Source organism: Onychomys torridus, chromosome 4, assembly GCF_903995425.1.
Source record: "Onychomys torridus chromosome 4, mOncTor1.1, whole genome shotgun sequence".
NCBI classification, from domain to species: domain Eukaryota; kingdom Metazoa; phylum Chordata; class Mammalia; order Rodentia; family Cricetidae; genus Onychomys; species Onychomys torridus.
This window is the reverse complement of record NC_050446.1, coordinates 26,628,682-26,649,399: the sequence shown is the minus strand read 5'-3', so window position 1 is coordinate 26,649,399 and position 20,718 is coordinate 26,628,682. Positions and strand designations below refer to the sequence as shown.

General features: G+C 37.6%; 1 protein-coding gene across 6 annotated transcripts in view; it reads right to left on the bottom strand.

Moving 5' to 3' along the window:
- Nucleotides 1–17,690, bottom strand: part of Mbd5 (methyl-CpG binding domain protein 5) — a 148,296-nt gene extending 130,606 nt beyond the window's left edge. For all 6 annotated transcript variants that reach the window (XM_036183292.1, XM_036183291.1, XM_036183297.1 and 3 more), the window contains exon 1: nt 17,591–17,690. The gene's annotated coding sequence lies outside the window, so the exon portion shown is untranslated. The remainder of the gene's footprint in view (nt 1–17,590) is intronic.
- Nucleotides 17,691–20,718: the final 3,028 nt, after the last annotated feature.

Genomic DNA, 20,718 nt, shown 5'->3' with positions numbered 1-20,718 from the left:
AGGCAAAGAACATAGTAAATAAGACAAAACAAAGTCTACAGAATGAGAAAAGATCTTCACCAATCCTACATCTGACAGAGGGATGATCTCCAAAATATATAAAGAAGTCAAGAAACTAGACAGCAAAATACAAAACAATACAATTAAAAAAATGAGCTACAAATCTAAACAGAGATTTCTCAACAGTTGAATCCCAAATGGCCAAAAGACATTTAAGGAATTGCTCAACACCCTTAGTCATCAGGAAAATGCAAATCTTACACCTGTCAGAATGGATAAGATCAAAAACACTGATAACAGCTTATGTTGGACAGGATATGGAGCAAGGGAAACACACCTCCATGATGGTGGGAGTGCAAACTTGTATAGCCACTCTGGAAATCAGTATGCCGGTTTCTCAGAAAATTGGGAATTAATCTACCTCAAGACCCAATGATACCCAAGGAATGCTCAATCATACCACAAGGACGCTTTCTCAATTATGTTCATATCAGCATTATTTGTAACAGCCAGAACTTGGAAACAACCTAGATGGCCCTCAACCAAAGAATGGATAAAGAAAATGTGGTACATATATACAATGGAGTACTACTCAGCTGTAAAAAACAATAACATCATGAAATCTGTAGGCAAATGGATGGATCTAGAAAATATCATCCTGAGTGAGGTCACCCATACTTAGAAAGAGAAACATGATATGTAGTCACTCTTAAGTGGATACTAGGTGTAAAGAAAAGGTTAATCAGACTACAAACCTCCAGAGAAGCTAGCTAACGAGGAGGGCCATAAAGGGCATGTACAAATGGATCACCTTGGGAAGGAGGAACAGATGAGATCTCCATGAGTAAATTGGGGATGAGAGGGCAATAGAGGGAAGGGGATGGAGGATGTGGACATGAGGGAACAGGATGGTTAAGCTGGGGGAGGGACAGAGTGGAACAGCAATGAAAGCGATATCTTGATACAGGAAGACATTATGGGGTAAGGGAGAAACCTGGTGCCAGGGAAGTTCTCAGGAATCCCCAAGGACAACCCCAGCTTGGACTACTAGCAATAGTAGAGAGGGAGCCTGAACTGGGCTATCCTGGTAATTAGATTGGTGAATACTCTGTCATCATAGAGCCTTCATCCAGTGACTGATGGAAGCAAATGCAGAGATCCACAACCAAGCACAAGGCCAAGTTATGGGAGTCTAGTCGAAGAGAAGGAAGAGAGATTATATGAGTAAAGGTGTATGTGTGTGTCAAGAACATAATGGGGGAAATCTACAGATATAACTGAACCAATTTCATAAGAACTCACCAACTTTAGACCAACAGCTGTGAAACCTACATGGGATCAGACTAGACCCTCTGTATATGAGAGACAGTTGTGTTTCTGGGTCTGTTTGAGGGGCCCCTGGCAGTGGGATCAGGCTCTATCCCTGGTGCATGAGCTGGCTTATTGGATCCCATTACCTATGGTTGGATACCTTGCTCACCCTTGAGGCAGCAGAGAAGGGCGGGATCCTGCCTCAACTGAATATACTAGACTTTCCTGTCCCCTCATTGGAGAACTTATCCTTTTGGGGGAGGGGATGAGGGGTGAGTTGAGGGGGGAGGTTAGGTGGAGGTGAGGGATGTGGGAGGAGGGATGAGAGGGGGAATTTGTGATTGGTATGTAAAATGAATAAAAAATTGTTTTTTAAATAAAAAATAAAATTATGTGCTCAATCTGCTAAATAAGGCATGGTGGGAAATAAGAACAAAATAATTAAATGGGGGAGGGGATGGGAGGACATGGTAGAGGATGAAATATGGGGAAGGATAATTAACACCAATGGCCTCTTGAAAAGCCGTATGTAAACCAGCTACTTTAGAACCTTCCTAAAATACTCACATGTATAAAAGGAGTTTAAATGAAGTTATCAAATAATGCACAGAGAAATATGGCAATACCACAACTAGGCATCATATACTATCAAACAAAATCCATAGTTCCAGGAATGCATTACATTTTTTTTTTGAGTTATCGGTCTAAAGGGGTCCCATAGAAACAAAACATTACAGACTATTCAAATACTATTGGTTACCCTCCACAACTTGACAGTTAAGATCCTTACTGTTGAAGAGACCACACAAGTATGTCATGGAACATGACTGAAAGCTAGCTGATTTTAAATTGCAAGTTCACCTCTAATGGATAGTGTTCATAGTAATGAAAGATGCTATATACACTACAGGAGAATAAAATCAATCATTAGTCTCACCCAGCTACAAACCTTGAGACCTACAATAATGATTTGTCTCTAAGATATGTTAATTTGGGCAATAATGGTACAAATGTATGGGAGTGTAACCTATACCAGACATTGTTCATGAGGCCAAGAATATAAGACTACATAGGTCATGGGCCTTATGGGAAAATCTACTACTATCATTCTGCTAATTGAATATAGTAGCAAAATGATTTGTAATGACAGACTGATATACCCATAGCTCCTCATCACAGAAGCTTCTTAGCAGCAAATGGTAATTAACATAGAGACCAACATTTATATAATTAAAGATTTTGTAGTGCTCAGCCCTAAATGGGGTGCCTAAATCACACTCTTTTCCTGAAGGCTCAGTAATCTATGTTGAAGAAGGGGCAGAAAGAGCCAGAGGTGGTGGATGACTTCAAGGAAAGATGTGTTCCAGACACTGCAGGGTGGATGCACATACAGCATGCATAAGATCTGTATAAGTTCAGTCCAGAAAAAAAAAATCCAGCACAGAAGAGGTTAGGCAGGCACAAAGTTCCACCCTAGCCAGGGAGCTATTCACAAATGATAGCTACGGAAAAGGAAATTCAGTTTTCTTCAATGAAGTGGAACTGGGCATATCTGTCACACTCCAGAGTAGACCCCATGCTCAGAAGTAGCTGGCCACACAAATCAGACTCCATGTTTGTTTGTTTGTTTTTTATCATTTTGTTTTGTTTACTAGGAGAGAGAGAACATGAAGGTAAGTAGGTAGGGATTTGAGAGATGATCTGGGAAAAGAATATGGTCAAAAGCTACTGTATGAGAGTCTCAAAGAATATATAAACATTAAAAAGCCCACATTGTATGAAATTCTCAAAGAACTAATAAAAATACATTTTTTTCCCAGATGAGAAAAGTTCATGTATACAGGATGTGTACAGGAATGACGCCTCCCTGAGGAGTCACTTTCATGGCATCAGAAGGGAACATGCAAGCTTCCAAAGTAGGGAGGCAATCAGCAATCCTACTCAACTATGATGTTTATGAACCACAACAACAACCACCATTGCATGATAATCCTAAGGATACAGTAGTGGCATGCACACCTTGGTGGTAACCAACAGCTCTCCAGTTGGACTGAAGACCCACTCAACACGAGGGAAAACATGCCTGGTGGATTTTAGAGGGGAACATACAACCACCAGTTTGTCAAACCAGCATAACCCCCAACAACAATCTAAGCAACTGTCCTTATTTATACCCATAGATAAGTGTGGTCCTCACTCCTCATCAAGGAAACTTCTCTTTACAATAGGCAGATACTATTACAGAAAACCACAAGCAATTGAAATGCAGAATTGTGAATCCCAGTCCCAGTGTACCTAAGGCTCAGAGAACATTGTAGAAGACCAGACAGAAGGACTCTAAGAGTCAGAGGAACAGGGAGTTTATGGTGAGACTGTATCTCCGAGTAACGTCAGAAGCTCCTTACACCTATAAAGTCTCAGTAACATGACTGCTTACACTTGAGCTGAACAAGGATGACACCAACGGACATATCAAAATGTATGGGGGAAAGCCCACACACACATACACACACACACACACACACACACACACACACACACACACATGTGCATGTTAAAAGTAATTAATGAAAAAAGAGGACATGAACTTATAAAAGAGAAAGAGGGGGAATATGGGAGGGTTTGAAGGGAAGAGAGGAAATGGAGAAATGATGTAATTATATATTCTCAACCCCTTCCCACATCTTTCCTCCTTTGAAGTTGTGCTGCCACAATGACGGAAAACTGAGTAACACACAGAATTACATTCCTATTTGTCAGACTATAATGTGAGCCCTTTGGTGTCAGAGTCTTGACTATGCAGCCTTGACCTGGACAATTTTGCACAGTGGGTAAATTCAGAATATTCTACTATTTGAAAATGCCTTTGTAATGCTTTCAATGTTGCTAGAGAAAAACTGGAGCTAGACTTACTATTTAATGGTAGGAAGTCTCCAGTCTGTTGTCCATACCCACTTGCCTCTCATGAATCCATATTCCAAAGTCCACACCCTCTAAGTCCTGGTTCTAAACCCCTTTCTTAGGTTGGTTTGTTGCGTAGAAGGGATTGTGTTTGGTTTCTGTCTATCCAGTTACATTCCTTATTTATTTCTGATTCTCCTTGCATGGAGGATTTGATTCACAGTACCCAATTTCTAGCTTAAAGCCATCTCATTTTGGTGGTCTGCCCTGGTACTTTGTGGCTTTCTCTAATTGTACAAAGATACCTATCAAGTACTTTGGTGAGCTGGTCTATCAACAAAAGGATAAACAACACCACAAATTTGATCTTAGCAAGCCCGTAATTTAATTTCTCTGCAGAGACTCGTGATGCAATTTTATTCCCTTTTTAAAATTTTCTGGATAAAAAGTAAATAAGCTCAAACATTTCAGCATATATTATTCTCCACCTCAGAGCAGTTACCTTATCTTAATGTATCCATGCTTTTCTTTTGTGGTGTTGCTTTCACACAAAAGTATTAAAAAACAAAACAGCATTCCACACTGGAAAGGCAGCTTTTTGAATGGAAAACCTAGAGAAATGCTCTCTAGTAGTTTGATACATAACAAAATTAACATTATAATTTTAGAATGTAACTGCTAGATAATATATGTTCTTAACAGAGCTTTCTCCAACTCCGGAAATCAAAACAGATTAATTTTTCTGGCTCGGGATAGATATCTAGGTTTACTAGGCTACTGTAATTCCAAGTATAAGGTAAAGAATAGGGAAACTGGATTGAGCCTTATCTAGTTTGACCTAAAAGTAAATTATGAACACCGACTGACACATTCTAAATAAAAGCACTGCTGTTCATTTGATTATTTAAAAATGTGTTCAAGAATATTTTAACAGCAGCCTTGAAAATGACTACATACAGTACTGTAGAACTTTTAACACCCCACAGTATTAAGCAGTGTGCTCCCTGGAATTGTGGCACAGAGAATGAGAGTTTCAACGTAAGCATCAGCAATGCAGAACACACCCTCCCTTCACGTTCAATATCTAGGTCACACACACTACTCCAAATACTGTGGATAGAAAGAAAAAAAGCAGGAGGATTTCCGGGGAGGCAAGAAACCATATGACATTCAAATAATGAGAAAAACAGCACAACGTGGTTTTTAAAATGATAATTCCCATGTAAAATAAAAAACAAAGCCTTAAATATTATCTTTTTTCATTTATTATGTAAGCTGAATAAAACCTTTGAGAAGCGTTATTTAGTTAATAAAATGTCTTTTGTCTCCACCACTCTCTCAGATGTGTGTGTGTGTGTGTGTGTGTGTGTGTGCGTGCGCACTGCGCGCGCTCGCGCACAAGTCAGAAGCAGACAAAAAGGGCATATACTGAAAATAAATGCATTGTTAATCAAAAAGCATATGCAATTTTCAGAGAAATCCTGCAGCAGTTAGCAGCAATCAGAAAAACTATAGCTTCCATTTACAATAAAGGCAAATGGATATGATAATAATGATCTCTAAAATTATTTTTTTATTTACAAGCAAGTCTTAGAGTGTTTATATTTTAATTATGAAACTGCATAATGCTTTAGGAATTTAACAATTATACTGTTAGAGATATTGCGTTTAAATGATCATAATCTATTTTATTATTTTACTTGAAATCGACTGAATATGTTGTTATTGATTTAAAATATCTTGCTTTTTTTCTAAACTGTATGTGGAAAGATAAGAAATACATTTCTAAACAGAACACAGGTCTCCAAGAACATAAACAATGAATAAAATTTTCATATCTGTTAAACTATACTAATATAGTTGTTAAATTACATTTTTATTTTAATTAAATTATAATTGCATCATCTTCCCCTTCCCTTCTCTGCCACCCGTGTCCCACTCCCACTGCTCCCTCTCAAATTCAAGGCTTCTTTTCCAGTGGTTTTAAGGGAGATAGAAATGAAAACAACTTGTCTTGCAGTTTTCTTAGCCTATCTGAAAAGAGCCTTTCAGTTTGCAAGCACAGCAATTAAGAAGAGTAACATGAAAACTACTGAGTATGTAGAAAGAGCACTTCATACAGAAAGTACTGCACCATCAAAGGCATCTCCAGACCTATCAATGTGAGTTCTCTAATGCACACAGTATAGAGCACACAAAGGAGTTGCTTCAGGTACAGGAAAACACACACGATCCTACTATGTCACCTTATGTTGCCACAATTCAAGTGGTATCCATAATAATCTTTGCAAAATCCCAACTGGTCTGGCTATTTTTCTGTTTAAAAACTTCATGACTTTATTTAAGGACAGAATGGAGAACACATATTTTTCTTTTTGTTAGGATCCAGTAAAATAACATTATAGGGGTTAAAAAAATAAATAAAATCACAACAGGTGGAGGATGGGCCACCAACAGATGAGAGAAATTTCAACAAATTACTGTGAGCTGAAAAAGAGAATTGCTGAAGGTGTCCAGAAAACCTTGACTGCTGTGGATATCACTCTGTATAAATAAAGTGCTGATTGGCCAGTAGCCAGGCAGGAAGGATAGGGTAGGCAGGACAAGGAAGAGGAGGAGGCTGGGAACAGGAAGGCTGGAAGAGACACCACCAGCCGCTACCATGAAAAGCAACATGTAAAGACACTGGTAAGCCACAAGCCATGTGGCAAAGTATAGACTAACAGAAATGGGTTAATTTAAGATAGAAGAAGTAGATAACAAGAAGCCTGCCACAGCCATACAGTTTGTAAGCAATATAAGTCTCTGTGTGCTTTTTTGGTTGGGTCTGAGAGACTGTGGGACTGGCGGGTGAGAGAGATTTGTCCTGACTGTGGGCCAGGCAGGAAAACTCTAGCTACACTTGACCCCGTAGTTGGGCCATTATTCTATGGAACCACAGAGACTCAGGCACTGAGAGACTGCTGAAAGGGGGCAGCAAGGAGAAGATAGGTGAGAACTGGGAGAGTCACTGAGTATTTGTATTGGGAAAGGCATTTCCATTCACTGAGGTAAACTATGAAAGCATTCACCATATAAGAGTTCAGCATCAGAGTAAAGAATATGAGATGTAGCACTGAGGAGTACACTCCATTTCCTGCAGTGCCTAATTCCCCTGCCAAGAATCCTAAATCTGCCTTTGAACATTACATGGTTGATTTGTTACCTGGAATCCTAGACTTTGAGTGGAGCTAAAATGAAAAGTGGTTAGATAGGTAACAACTGCTTCTTCTCAAAAACACTTTTAAAAGTAACTATTTTAAAATATAATGATTGTTAAGATTATAAAAAGAGCTCCCAGCCATTGGAGCCCCAGGGACTGTGTAACTGCCTCTTCCCCTGCACCCTCTCTAAGAAAACAACCCCCTGCAACACCAGTGAAAACTGGAGTCATGAGCCCACCCTGCACCGACTGGGAACAGGTAAGGCCCCATCTCCGGACTGAGCAGACCATGTCCCTAGCCACCAGTCTCCAGGGGTACATTCCATGCCCTTCTCCCAACCCATTGGAGCCCCAGGGACTGGACAGATGCCTCTCCCCCTGACCTCTCAACAACAAAACCATCACCAGTGACACCAGCAACCACCAGAGTCAGAAGCCCACCTGGCACCAATTGGGAATAGCTGCTTCCTGAGTCAGAGCCCATTAGTGCACAATGGACTAAGAGCTGCTCCCTGAGACACAGAATCCGTCAGCACCAGTTGGATCAAGAGCCCAGAAAAGATCAAGAGTATCAATCGGACCAAGTGAGGCTCCGTCAGACACAGACACTACTTGCACAGATTGTAGGAAAAGATGGGTAGACACCAGTGCAAAAATACAGTCAACAACATCCAATATGGCACCATCAGAACCTAGTGGTTCTACATCAGCAAGACTTGAACATCCCAACACAGAAGGAGCAGAAAAAATTGACCCTAAAATGACTTTAAGAAGATGATAGAGGCCTTTAAAGAGGAAATGAAAAATTCCCTTAAAGAAATAATAGAGAAGACAAACAAAAATTTGGAAGAAATCAATAAAGAAATTGATGAAAAGACAAACAAAAAAATGGAAGAAATCAATAAATCCCTTAAAGAAAGCCAAGAAAAAGCAATTAAACAGGTGAAGGAAACAGTCCAAGATTTGAAAACTGAGATAGAGGCAATAAAGAAGACACAAACTGAGGGAATGCTGGAAATGGAAAGTCTGAGCAAATGAACAAGAAGTACAGATGCAAGCATAACCAACAGAATGCAGGAGATGGAAGAAAGAATCTCTAAAGTTGAAGATACGATAGACGAAATAGATTTGTCAGTCAAAGAAAACACTAAAGCCAAGAAAGTTATAACACAAAATCTCCAGGAAATTTGGGACACCATGAAAAGACCAAATCTAAGAATAACAGGGATAGAAGAAGGAGAAGAATGCCAACTCAAAGGCACAGAAAATATATTCAATAAAATTATAGAAGAAAACGCCTATGGAGATACAAGAAGCTTACAGAACTATAGTTGAATTTCTAAACAGTCGTATTAATAAGAAACACAGAGCCAAATAAAGAGGTAATAGCCAAAGAGATCAGGGAACTAGTAAAGAGCCACAACTTCCTTATCTGACCACCTCGCCACCTTTGCTTCCCCAGAGAGAGCTTCTTCCTGTGTGATTTGTGTTTTTATTGTTCTCCTATTTGGCCTTCTCATTGCCTCTAAGCCCAGCCACATGACTTCCTCGCCACTGCCTGTCTATACAGACCTCCAGGTCTCTATGGTTGGTACTGGAATTAAAGGATTGTGTCACCATGATTGGCTGTGTCCTTGACCACACAGAGACTCTGCCTGCCATACAATCAGATTAAGGGCATGTGCTACCATTGACTGACTCTGCTTATGGCTTGCTATGTGACCGTGCAAGAGACCTCTGATCTCCAGGCAAGAGACCTCTGATCTCCAGGCAAACTTTGCTTATTAATATAAAAATAAAATCACATTTCAGCACAATAAAAATATCACCACACCAAATAGATTGGATAAAAAAAAAGTCACCTTACCACATAATAATCAAACCATTAAACATACAGAATAAAGAAAAAAATATTAAAAGCTGCAAAGGAAAATGGACAAGTAACATAAAGGCAGATTCATGAGAATAACATCTGACTTCTCAATGGAGACTCTGAAAGCCAGAAGGTCCTGGACAGATATTATGCAGACAATAAGAGACCATGGATGCCAACCTAGACTATTATATCCATCAAAACTCTCAGTCGCCATAGACGGAGTAAAGAAGATATTCCATGATAAAACCAGATTTAAACAATACCTATCCACAAATCCAGCCCTACAGAAAGCACTAGAATGAAAAATCCAACATAAGGAAGTTAGATACCCCCATGAAAACACAGGTAATAGAAAACTCTCATGCCAACAAATACCAAAGAAGAGAAACAATCAACACTACCACAAAAACAACAACAACAACAACAACAACAACAACAAAACAAACCCAGGAATTAATAATCACTGGTCATTAATATCCATTAGTATCAATGGTCTCAATTAGCCTATAAAAAGACACAGGCTACTAGAATGGGTATGAAAACAGGACACATCCTTCTGCTGCATACAAGAAACACACCTGAACTTCAAAGACAGACACTACCTCAAAATAAAAGGCTGGGAGAAGACTTTGCAATCAAATGGGACTTAAAAGCAAGATGGTGTAGCTATCCTAATATCTAATAAAAAAGACTTCAAACCAAAGTCAATTGAAAGAGATTGGGAAGGACATATTTATCACAGGGAAAATCCACCAAGATGAAGTCTCAATTCTGAACATTTGTGCCCCAAATACAAGGGCACCGACATTTGTAAAAGAAATACTACTAAAGCTTAAATTGCACATAAAACCCCATACACTAGTAGTGGAGATTTCAATACCCCACTCTCACCACTGGATAGATCTGCCAGATTGAAACTTAAGAGAGAAATAAGGGACCTAATAGAAGTTATGACTCAAATGGACTTAACATATCTACAGAACATCCCATCCTAACACAAAAGAATATACCTTCTTCTCAGCACCGCATGGAACCTTCTCTAAAATTGACTACATGCTCGGTCACAAAGCAAATCTCAACAGATACAAAAAAATTGGAATAACAGGAGGGGAGGAACAGCCCAGGGTGACTGGGCAGCCAAAGGATATCAACAATAGAGCAGCTCCAATGGGAGAGAAGACAGAAAGATCATAGAACAGACAGGCGGAAAACACTGTAATGAATGAAGTAAAAATGTAGGGAAAACAAAAGACAGGTAGAAATTCTAAGAAAACTGAAGGATGATGTAAGTAAAGGAACAAAAGACTCCTTGGCATTATAATCATTGAAACACTAATTATTTAGTGGCAGCCGAGTCATGACATTATTTCAACCACTGAAACGATGGCAGCAGTGGAGAAAATAATAGGGACAAACAGAAGTGGATTAATTGATTGCTATTGTTTTCCTGGAGCTTACATCCTAGTAATGTCAGAGTGAAATAATTACAAAAATTAAGTAAATACAAAATGAATATTAACAATAAGACATAAAGAAAAACATAGTAGTGAACAGAAACCTGAAGGCATAGGACTTTCTATCTAAGCAGTTACTAACTAGTTCAGTCAAGAACTCAAGGGAGGATTGGACTCAACGAGTAAATTTATGCTGGAGCAGACAGCAATTGTGAGAGTTTTCTGAAAAAAAGATGATGTTGATATTAGAGGGCTAGGGAGGTGGCTCAGTGGTCAAGAGCATGTAGTGCTCTTGAAGGCCACTTGGGTTTAGTACCCAGAATACACGAGGGCTCATATCCATCACTCTAGATCTAGGAGATCTGACACTTCTGACCCAGACAGGCACCAGACACACATGTGGTCTTCAAGTACATACAATCATGTACAACACTCAAACACAATAAATAAAAAATAATACAAATAAATCTTGGAAAATAAAGTGATGATGTAGCTATTTAATTATGGTCTTAAAACAGACATAAATAACATACATTATTACCAAAATAAAAATTAGAACCATGGAAGATGAAGAGCTGAAGGAAAAGTAGGGTATGATATGAGGAGGCAAGGGAAACTGCAGGTGTGTGATGGTAGCTGTGTCTCTTGCTGCTTCAGAATGCTATCTTGTGAGGAAACGTTCTTGAGGGTGCAGTTAAGTTGTTCCCACAGTATCAGAAACTAAAGCATTAGTGCACTTTCCTGTTGTGACATATATCCAATAATGGAAGGGTCCACACCACAAAGTATGTTGTCAGAACTGTAGCAACATTTGTGTTGTGATTGAAAGCAGTATCTCACCTTCTAGAAGTTCAAGGGGAGAAAGAATGTAAAAGAGGGAGCTAGTCCTCCCTGATCTCAGAGAAGAAAAGGCTCATCATACCCACTTCATAAAAATTGACTAAATGTCCACAGTGCAGAACCTAATGTGCTGCTCCTGCCACTTTGTGATACCCTGCTTCAAACTGTCTTTGAAGCATATGTTTTATGCTGTTTCGTTTTGCTACATAAAGTTTTGTTTTAACTGTTTGTATCTTTCCACTGAATCCTTCTGTCGTTTGAGAAGAACTTGATGGACTGAAATATCTGAGGCCATTTGCCAAAATAAGTCTAAGTTACCTTGTCTCACTCACATACTTGTCCCAGTGATGGAAAAGCTCGTGAGTATGCTGGCATTTACATGAACATACACTGACCATTTTCTGATGAGCATTCTTACCAGTGTGAGCCCAGAGACTGAGTGAGAACTGGAAACAGTTTAGTGAGCTTGTCTGTTCAGAGATATCTATTTTAAAAGGTGATATATAATTACTACAATTTTAGATACAAGAGTTTCATTTAAGAAAGTAGCTCTGAAGATAAAATGGATTGTTTCAATAGTTGGGAAAGAACTAGAGACAAACTCAAAACTTCAGTGCTTTCAGAGTTTCATGTACCCAGTTCATAACTTTACTACATTAGACCATAGAAAACTTTCAAGTACAGTGAGGGTATCAAAGTTTACAATGATGGATTTCCCATTACATTCTAATAAAAATGACAGATGGAGTTTTTTTTTTTTGTTTTTTGTTTGTTTGTTTTTGTCTTTTAAGAAACCCACCACATCGAAAAACACTGAACATAGTTGAACACACCTTAAAATAGTGATTACATTCTTGATGTTATAGTTTCAGATGTAATTATTTCTAAAGGTAAATAAAATACATGGGCTAAAACATAAAAAAAAAGAGCAAATGAGAAATCTATGAGGGTATCTTGTGTTTGTAACCTTGTACTGCACTATTAAAGCTTTACTTCCGAGATGACCTTTGGTTGATAAAGTGTTCAACTCAGGTTTCCTTCTCTCTGTTAGGACAAACAACACTCCCAGGTGGAGGACCAATTTCTGAGAAGGAACAAGTGGCTAGGAGCACCCATGCCTCGAGGCTTTTCCTGAGGTCCACATCTCACCTAATCATTATTCACAATCGCCTAGAAAAGCCTCAAGTTAAATCTGTGCTGGCTATTTAGAACTGCATTTGTAAGATGATTTTAAAACCTTCTTTCTTGTGCTTCCGTGATTTCCCTTTTTGTTTAATTTACGTGTACCTTCAGATGCAACTACAACAGGCAGTGAAAGTTAGTAGCAGTTAATCTGAATGTCGGCTTTCTTTACTCATTTATAAAAATAGTCTACTATTTGAAGAGTGCCTAGGTATGACATTATATAGCACAGGAAACTGGGCATAGGAAAACCTTCAAGGTATATGAAAAGCAGTGATAATGAAGAAGAGTTGCATCAGCTCAGAATTTTATAATATAGTTTTCATAAGTTAACTTATATTTGAAAAACAAAATAAATTCAATAAATGCAAAAATGAATTCAAAGATGCAATAGCTTCTGAAATCCAGAGATAAGTTAGAGTCACACCATGCCACAAGCTAATTCAATTCTTGCCTTTTCTTATCTATAAATAATTTATTGTCAAATGTTATACTGGAGCTTTTCATTCTTATTTTATGTCTAGGACAGACCATTGCAATCCTCTCACTTTGGTGTTAGCATAAATAGATTATGTTACAATTTCCTATTAAATATTACATTAAAAAATCTCCTTATGCAAACTACACAACTCCATACTTAATAGTATCGCTATTATCAGAAAGGCAAAATATAAGTGCTGGTGTGGAGAAAAATATTCATTATTGGGGTGAATATAAATTAGCTCTTCCATTATGGGGAAAAACCATGCAAGTTCCTCTACACTACAACATGGTCATTGCAGCTAAGAACAACACACTGCCTACTCAAAAATGGTTCTCCTAGCATGTCTCTGTACAAAATCTACAATAGTGAAAAGTGAGAGCTAATATAATTAACAGCATTTCACAACATATATCAGTATACCTGAAGGAAATAAGGTCCTCTCTCAAAAAGAGTGATTAAGAGTCCTGTGTCTCAGACTGCCTCAGTCAGAATCATTTTATTTACAGAGATATAGTATTTTCTATCTTGAGTAGATATTATGAGGATAACATATTTTAAATAGCAAATCAAAGTTAGACATGCACTATTTGTTATTATAGTTAGTAATAACTTTTTAGAACCTACTTACTTTTCAAAACTCATCAAAGATAACTGAAAGAAAATTTTCAATATGTATGACTTTAAACTTGAAGTTTAACTTTTTGTTCTTCTGAATCAAAAGAAAAAAGAAAAAAGAATTTGTTGCTATTATTTCAAATATTTTGTTTGTCTCTGTGTGTGTATGTGCATGAGCATGTGGGGACTTGCAGAGGCCAGAAAAAAAACCTTGGATTTTTGACAGCTGGAGTTACAGGTGGTTCTGAGCCACTGGGAATAACAATCCAGTCTTCTGCAAGAGCAGCAAGTGTTCTTATAGGCCATCTTTCCAGCCTTCCCAAAGACTTTAAATTATAAAACAATACATGACTTTTACATGTAAGATTAAGAGTTAATTTTCACACACTTTTTTTTCTACAAAAGGATAAATCTACTTCTAGTTGGGACTGACTTGGTACTATGTCTTTTTAAATTAAGAATTACACCTGAAGATATTTTGTAGTTCTGGCTGCAGTTATCAACTTTCTATGATGAGCAACTACTACATTTACTGTCATATTTTGTAGCTGACTCTAAGGGTACTACTTTCTTCTCAATGAATAGCTTAACAGTGAATCAGATAATGACTGCATCATGAGATGTAGTATTATTTTCTATCTGATTTAAGGATACAAAGACAAGTTGTGTTTGAGAAGAAAATATATATTAAATTTTTTCTTAAAAGGTTTGGGAAAGTCCATGTTGATATATTCACAGAATTCAATTTAAGACATAACCTTCTGAAGTTAGAAAAATGAAATATACATAATGGTTTAAAGAAGAATTATAGTATTTAATAAGACAATTCCAATAGAAAATCAAACAAGGTTTTTGTTTAGGTTTGGGAACATTCTGCTTTTACTATATGAGTGATAACCTTTTTTTTTTTTTTTTTTTTTTAAATAAGTAGTTTAGTACGGTTACCTTTTTATAGGACTGTCAAGGACCAAGATGTCAGGAACCAAACTTGAACCAGTTAGGCCAGGGAACAAGTCATAAGACCACACTGCCCTTCCCCAGAGCAATAACACCCATTTACTAACTGGAGGCTCCCAAAGATAAGAACATTCCACAGTCAGGTGCCATGACAACTGAATGTAAAGAGCATTCCATGGTCAGGTAGCCTAGCAACAGAACAAATGGCCCCTGACCAGTGACCTTAGCTGACATCTTGCAGTTGCATGACCTGCACGTCTCCCACATCTTGCACCCCTTCCACATCTCTTCCCCTTCCCTCCTTCCTGCCCCCTCCCCTCCTATGCTACATAAGCCTTGTGGAGGGAAATAAAAATTGCAGCTTGATCAGAATCTTGTCTTGCTGTGGTCCCTTGTGTCCCCTGTCTCTTTCATTTGCTCCCACAGGTGGGTCACCCCTGTTGAAACCCCGCTGGCTGGGTACAGGACTCATTTTGAAATAGCAAATTAGGTAGCATTAGTTTTGGCTAATGCTGATATTTAATAAAATAGTCTAAGTATGTTGTATTGGAAGTATGAGATCTCAGTAAAAGTGCTGCAGATATAAAATATAGGTTAGGTAAATTTACATCTAGAGCCAGGCGGTGGTGGCGCACACCTTTAATCCCAGCACTTGGGAGGCAGGGCCAGGCGGATCTCTGTGAGTTCGACACCAGCCTGGGCTACAGAGTGAGTTCTAGGATAGGCTCCAAAAAGCTACACAGAGAAAACCCGTCTTGAAAAACCAAAGAAATAATTTACATCTTGAGTCAGTGTGTACACTGAAATATTAACAAATGATATCATATAATACCTGTAGTTTATTAAAAATAAAAATATTGGTGTATAAATAGAAGATTATCCACCAATTTGATGCCAAATTAGGAATGTGGGGATTCATTACTAACTTTAAAAAATTTATTTCATTAGTTTTTAAGAGTGCTATATTAATATCATTTCCAGAATACTCCTCCCTCCAACTCTTCCCATGCTCCCTTTTCTTTCAACTTCATGATTAAATTATTGCTACACACACACACTACAGACAAACATACAAACATAACAAACACACATATAAATACAAACTACTGAGTTCATTTAGTGTTACTCGTGTGCATGTGTGTATGTGCACATGTTTCGGACTGACCACTGGGAACTGGATAACCTATCAGGGCATTTGTCCCTGGAGAAGACTGCAGCTTCTCTTCATAGCCATTGGCTGCCTATAGCTCATTATCTAGGGCTGGGGTATAATTCATTATGTGATGTCAACTGGTGTTTTCAATGTATGGTCTTGTTCAGAATACCATAATGCTAAGATTTCATGGGTGCACCTTCTTGTCATATATAGAAAACACTATCTCATATCAGACATCCTCATCCTCTCTCTCTCTCTCTCTCTCTCTCTCTCTCTCTCTGCCTCCTCTTTAGTGATGTTCCCTGTGTTGTACATGTGCACCTTACAGTCACATTACTAACCTTTTTTTTTTTTTTGGAAAAAAAAGTGAAATGTACAAAATAAAATCAAAACATTAAAGCAAAATCTTAAAAAACGGAAAACTCAGAAGGCATATTACAACCTGTAATATTTACAGATTTAATGTTTGTTTTCTGAATTAGGTTGTTTTCCCCACTGTATACAAGGCTGGCTGGCCTGGAACCCACTATGTACTAAGGCTTGCCTTAAATGAATGATAATCCTGTTGCCTCATCACCAACACCCAAGTGTTGGGATTATAAGTATGAGCTACTACTTTCAGTATTTTAATATTTTTAATATGATTATTGATTCTTATTAAAAAAAAAAACCCCTCCAAAGTGTCAGCATGGGGAATAACATTGACGTTCATAAAAGAATGAAAAATTCAAGTTCATTTTACTGGTGATAATATAAAATTAAAATGTCATACACTTTCATTAGATTTAAGAACAAACACAGCTAATACAAAAGTAGACAGAACTTCAGAGAAAGAAGTACTCTTATAAAGTGTTGATGAGATGTAAATTGGTAGGTTTATTTACCCTTGATTAACCAGTGCGATTACAAAGAATGTACGGTTAAGTTAGCATTTCAAAAGCATTCAGTGGGATTTGAAGCATAGTCGTGCTTCTGTATATGGGCATATTGAAATTTAGGAGTCCGTGCTTAAGAACAAAGAGCATGTTAAATCAGCAGACATCAGTACAAAGATATGTACAAGATGTGTATAGAAGTCATGCTTATCAGAGAAAACTGGAAACATCTCAAATGCATTTACAGGAAAGAAGTTTCATATTTTTGTAGTCTTATTATTAAACTGAAATATTACACAGTGCTTAAAAATAGCAATGTGAATGATAGCTACTGACATGAAAAATGTCACAATAAATTGCTAAGTGAAAGAAGCATGGCGGCCACAGAGCATTTACGCCCTACAGTTCATAGTCCTGGTCACAATCACACAGACATATATCATCACAGGAAATCATTGATCAACTCAGAAAAGAATGTCAGAAAACACAAGCAGCATATCTCCAGGTTGTTGTAGTACTACTACATTTTCCTGCATCACTAACTTTACAGTGAATGTTAACTAAGCTTACAAATACTCCTTTAGGATGACAGGTTTATACACTTTTTTTTTTTTTTTTTTTAACTACTTGAAGTCCCTGGCATTTCAAACTACAGATACCAGATACTTCCATGTGTAATGAAGACAAGAGAACCATAACTGTATAAAGAAACTGTGGAGCACAAACAATATTCCTACCTTCTGCAGAGAAACTGGGACATACATGCAAGCGTGAGCTCCAGCAGTGTAATGGTGGTAAATGTTCAGGGGCACTGTGCTCAGCAAGGGAGGGCTGCTTCTCTCTGTTAAAGAAGAACATGGGCACATCTGGTTTAGAACCTGAGACCCAAACCCATCTCATAGTCTGCCAGCAACATCAGTGAGCCTTTGACAAAGAACAAAAGAATTAGGATATTGCTATCCTTGTTCTTCAGAGCATTAACCACTAGGGAACAGTACACTCTTTTCATGTTTATCTTATATATTTTAAGGAGATATACCTAAAAACTATCAAATTGTTTATAAGAATAGTAGTACAATTTTTGTGTCTAATATCTGCCAGGTAGTGTGCTAGATCCTTTCCCCATTCTTTGATATTTCCAACATTAAATACTTGTTCAGCAGTATTTATTAGGTGCTTATTTTATTCAGTGACTATATGAAGTACTGACATACAATGGCAGTCAGTCATGGCACAAGGAATCTAGCAATAACGCACCTTCAAATGGGGTCACTGGGTATTGGTAGTTGATCTTCACTAGCAAAACTTTAAATACACTCTTTCTATTCCAGCACATTTAAAAAGAGTGCTTAAATCCAAGTTTGAAAATCACCACCACCACCACCACCACCAACCACCACCACCACCACCCCCACCCCTCCAGACCTTGTAAGTTAAGGCAGATAAAATATTCAAGAAAGAACAATAACTAAATTGGAATTAGTCACATGGAAAACACACAAAGTATGCTATATAGCTTTAATACATTGTTTGTAACATGTTATTTAATCCTCACAATATGTCATTACATAGATGTTAGGAACCCCAATTTATCATGAGAATACAGCATTCTAGACAGGATGGTGATAAAATAAGTTTGGTCTGCATAATTCTAAGTTTTAAAATCTTACTTAAGAAAAAATAAGAAAAATACATACTAAATAGAAAAATAAGTAAAGTGATGAGTATAAAAACTAAGTATTCTGGCATATGCACACGCGCGCGTGTGCGCGCGCACACGCACACACACACACACACACACACACACAAACCCACCCACAGCAATCACCCAGGGTGACACATATGTATGGTTTGTGGTATGGTTATAGTCAAGGCCCACCACTGCATGGTGAAACAGCATGGAAGAAGAAAGCAGGGAGATGGAGAAAAAGAGGTAGCTACTTAGAAAGGGGAACTATGTAAAAATCATACTCAATCACAAACTGTAGGAACCTTAGATGCCTGCTTTTAAGTGATGTCTTACAGATAAACAGTAAGAAATATTATCATTTATTATATGACCATGAGAAAGTCACCTATATTCTCAGGGTCTCAGTTTCCAAATATCTAAATGAGAATAATAGTAATCTTGCTTGATAGAGTACCAGGTACCATAATTGATGCTATGTCACAGGCTTTAAATAAGTACCTGGGTTGAGTTACTGAGTCTCTTCACAGAGCATATTATAACACTCATATTGCACATCTCAAGTACTCTTCATCTCAATCCTATGACATTACTACTACCTGACCTCAGTTGGGAACAGGAACTGTCCTCAGAAAGCCTAGGCTTGTGTGGATTATTAGTATCCATTTTCTCACCTGTAAGGTAGAGATGATCATACCTGCCGGAGTTGCTGCCTGTTGTTTGCTTTTCCAGCATTCTTTCCCACTACTTACATTGTAGACAGAGTTTCTTTTACGTCCCCTCACCCCAGCTGATTAGATGGGCTCTATTCTCTCTCTAGTCATGGTTAATAGTTCTACTACAGGCAGGATGGAACCAAATCTATGCTAGGGATGCTCATACCTGCCAAGGCCACCAAGTGTGGAGCTGACACTGGAGCCAATCCAGAGCATAAGTAATATGAGCCTCAAATTTGAGCACTACTGTGTCCTTTGAGTTAAGATATCATAATATTTGGCCTAAGCAATCCACCCACCTCTCCCTCTCTCCTGTGTGTGTGTGTGTGTGTGTGTAAGGAAAGTTGTTTATAGGTATTAGAATAATTATAAGGTTAACTTAAATAAGTACAAAAACATTTGGTTCATTTCATTTAAAGGAGTACACAGATAATAGCTGACATTATTGTCATTTTTTTTTTTGTTTGGTTACACAAACCTAACTTCTTTACATAGCAAACTGTACCTCTTAATAGTTATAACAAAATTCTATAAAAATCAAAGTACTTCAATAAAAGTCTAGCCTTATTAGGTATCATTTGTGAAGACACACTCTGTATAAAAGTTTAAGAATGCAGATACAATGTTTGAAGTTATTTTAGGTGATATACTTGGCAACAACACATTAGCTTCCTTACCCATTGAGCATAAAACTTACGCTAGCATTTCCTAAATCTCCATTTCATCACTTGATACTTACGTCTATAAACTTGTTTGAAACATTTTGAAAATATGGATTGCTAGCTAATTAATTTCCGATGAATTTTATTGAGCTTAATTAGCAAAGTTGGGGGCAGAAAATTACTTTATTACTTATATATAAAACACTATTTACAGGGAAACAATGATATTACCTTATTTATACAAAAGCTGACTTTTATAAAAAATAAAAGTAATTTGAAGTCAGAATTAAAATTGGAAGACTAAAAGTGGGTAGTCTAAATAAGCCTGCAGGCATTACAAAACTGTTTTCTTCTTGCCTACAGGATTAAATGTGATTGACAATTATTTCCTTCTTGTGGGTAAGGAAAAGTAAACTTCAACTATGTTCCTGTCTAAAACTGAGAAGCTAAGAACAACTGACAGTAATGTCACTTTAGAGTGTCTACACCACCAGCTATGTCCTTCCAAGAAAGGATCAGATAATCTGTTCAGGAAGTTAGGAGAGTGAGTTCTGGTTTCATCCCTGACCATTATAAGCGTAAATATGGATTTTATAAAGAAAAAGTCTATAAAAAAGAAAGGAGAAATATTCAATCTAAAGGAATGATAAGTTAAACAATTTTAAAGGAGGAAAAGAATGGAACAAGATGACAATCTCCACAAACAAATGACAGTACAGATGACAGTCCCTGGTCAAAACACAATCTCTATAAACAAGTGGTAGTACAGATGATGGTCACTGGTCAAAACACAATCTCTA